Source organism: Octopus bimaculoides, chromosome 3 (assembly GCF_001194135.2).
Source record: "Octopus bimaculoides isolate UCB-OBI-ISO-001 chromosome 3, ASM119413v2, whole genome shotgun sequence".
In the NCBI taxonomy this organism is placed as follows: Eukaryota; Metazoa; Mollusca; class Cephalopoda; order Octopoda; family Octopodidae; genus Octopus; species Octopus bimaculoides.
In genome coordinates, this window is record NC_068983.1 from 61,810,768 (window position 1) to 61,814,082 (window position 3,315).

General features: G+C 34.3%; 1 long non-coding RNA gene across 1 annotated transcript in view; it reads left to right on the forward strand.

Moving 5' to 3' along the window:
- The window catches only part of LOC128247410 (uncharacterized), a 7,547-nt gene extending 5,464 nt beyond the window's left edge, over positions 1–2,083 (forward strand). The window contains exons 2-3 of the long non-coding RNA XR_008263791.1: positions 9–198; positions 2,005–2,083. This is a non-coding gene — a long non-coding RNA (uncharacterized LOC128247410). The remainder of the gene's footprint in view (positions 1–8; positions 199–2,004) is intronic.
- Positions 2,084–3,315: the final 1,232 nt, after the last annotated feature.

Consider the following 3,315-nt stretch of genomic DNA (forward strand, 5'->3'; position numbering starts at 1 on the left):
TGCAACAGCCGGTTCTTTTGGTCAAATTATCGTATCTCCAGCTGCTTCAGAGGCCAAGATATCAAAAAATTTCCAACTGTAGTACAACGGTTTTGCTATGGAATGGTGAAACTATTTCTTCATTTTCTGAAAAAGCAACCTTTTGGACTCCCGACACTTTTGCATGAGCAACGATATGATTTTGTATATTGTAATAAGGTAAGCAAGGTCCACTTTCTATTTTTAATTGTTGGAAAATGCTTGTAAAAGTTTATGATTAGCTATTAAGTCACTGTTATTTTGTCCATTTTTAGGAGATTCCTTATCCTGTTTAACTTCAAAACTTAACCGCTCCATATCTTTCTTTACATATTTATAACACGCTGTTCTACCTTAATTCAATCGCTCTGTTTTTCTTCTCTCACTTAGTTACTTTTCCTTCACTCCCATAGATCTCTGATTTGCACAGACACACTCACTCTCACTCTCTTTTTTTCTCTTTTTCTGTATTGTTCTTTCTGCTCTGCATCCTTGACATGACCTGTTGTTCAGTAACTACTGCGATACATTGTGCATCACAAAGTTCTTTCCAGAAAGACCAACTAACAATTGTTTAACGCTTCACTGAGGTGCATCAAAGTTTAACCATTCTGCCTGCCTGATGTTCCAATTTCTCTCTCCTTTTACTGCTCGCCTCTCTCTTTCTCTCTATTTCACGCACATATGCACACACTCTCTCACCTTCTCTCTCACACACACACTCTCTCTTTCTCTCTCGCTTTCTCTCTTTCTCTCTCGCTTTCTCTCTTTCTTTCTTTCTTCCTGCATCCTCTTTCATCAATATAGGATATATGTTACTAAATACCTCTTACTGAGGAACGGCGATAGATTCACTAAAGTCAATCAATTCTGTTTCTTTTTTAAGAGAATGCTAACTATATTCGGCATATATGTGTTTTCTTTGAACAGTTACCGTACCTGGCATGTGTTTCCTTTTGTGCGTGCGGTTATATGTTACTAATCTATGTATTATCGGTCATTGTGTAAATATATAAGTAGGAATATATGTAGTGTCTACGAAATAATGTTAATATAAAATATTTGGAGCGGAACCATAATATCTGTGGGAGGATAACAATTTAAATATGTGTCAGAGTGCAAAAACATGTATATGCGCTTTTGAGTATAAACACTTTTCGACTTATTTGTGGGATATGTGTATGTTTCAAAAGTTAAACAGTTATATGTGAGCGTGGTGAATATATATACATACATGATATGTGTGTGTGTGTATGTATGTATGTATGTATGTATGTATTATGTAAGTATGTATGTGTTTATGTATGTATGTATAAGGCGTGTATGTGTGTGTAGGTTTTATAGTGCGCATTCAGGTAGAATTATTTACATTTGTTTAAATGTTGCTGTGGATATGTATGCGTAGATTACGTTTTGAGTAATGTCCTGCATACAGATTTACATGTACGTATATCTATATTTGTGGTGTGTGTGATTACGTGTGATTGTGTGTGTGTGTGTGTGTGTGTGTGTGTGTGTGTGTGTGTGTGTCTGTGTCTGTGTGTAAACATATTTGTGTTGACTATATGTTTGATTTCATTTATAGTTTTACACTCACATTTCCAAAGTGATTTGGTATTGGAAATCGATAGAGAAGCCTTACTTTAACGATAGAATGGTTTGATCAATTCCATTATTTGATTTGCATTTTATTTTTACATTTCTTTTTGTATGAAAGAAGAACTTAGAAACCTAATAAATAAAACAGCCATCAAGGAACTTGGAATATTGAATTTTGATTATTTTGGAATTTGAAGTAACATTTACAGATCTATTTAGACGTCGGAACGTGGGGGAATCCATTTTTATCCGAATACTATCCTCACGTATGCAGCAACGCCATAATTAAAGTGCTTCTATTAGAATATTCTAGAATTTTTTTTCCATATCAGTTGATTTAAGGCTGTTAACATATTGTAAACTCTTTTTTTTTCTTTCTTTTTATAGGATTACTTTGACTGAAAATTAGATTTGTGCGTTATCAACTTCCATATGACAACGCATAAAAATTATATCGGAACTGCAGGCTAAATGAATTGTTTTACAACCAGAAATATGCTAAGTTATTGAAATAAAAACAAGAGATATTACTTAAATCTATAAATGTGTTTACTTTTAAGCTATGATTATTCTATTATTTTCAGAGAACATATTCTATATATTGATTGTAAACGTAGACGTCGCCTAGAGAGGCTATAAAATGAGGAAAATTCAAATTTCGATAAATAGTGTTTCTGTACCCCCAAGATTCAATAAGAACACCAGTACCTATAGTTTTCAAAATTTCTCTCTAAATTTGACGACAGTGCACAGCAAAATATACATGGTGTACCCATCTACATCCTTCTTATTCGTTTTATTTATACATCTCCCATAGTCTGAAGAGATATGTGGCCATGCGCTATTGCAGGGTGTCGCTGCATCCGTACAAAACTTATATCGTCATTTCTTTTTTAAGTCTTTCACTGTGTTTCCTTTTCAATTGGTAATCTCGACAATTCAAAGTGAATTTGAAATATTTTGACAGCAAATACATATATAAACTCATGTTGATATCTCCACCCTATTCATGAACTACAGAAATATCAAAGAAAAGCGTCAGAAATCAGCCTCTGAACACATAAAACAGCTTAGCTAATAGGAGTCAACTGAATATTTATAGTCAATTCATTCTAAGGCTACAGATTCTTATCTTTGATTGTAGATGCACAGTTATTGGTGCATTTCAGAATTATCATTCATTTAAGTTTAAGAAGCAACTTCGAAAAAACCAGAAGTTCTGGAGAAGCTATTTCGTGTTAGTTCTATAAAGCTACAATTGAAAATACAATACAAAAAGTATGCAACATAATTTGTAAATAAAACACATTGAGTAGGTTATTTAAATTGCATTGGAGGGTGCAAAGTAAGAATTTGTTAGTTGAAAATATTTCTTCCAATGACAAGTAGAGCGTATGCGCATGTGTTCCAGTGTGCGCGTATATGTATTACTTATGTATGCGCGTGAATATATTTTAGATCTTTCTTTCTCTTCTCACAGTATTTGGACTGCGGCCATGCTGGGGGCACCGCACTGAAGATTTTAAAGCCTTGGACTTATTGTAATGGTCTCTTTTTACAGAAGCATTACGTTAAGGTGACGTAAACAAAACAAGCGGTAGTGGCGGTGGTGGTGGTGGTAGTGGACAGAGATGCAAAAATTCACACACACACACACACACACACACACACACACACACACACACAGTTGTGTGTGTG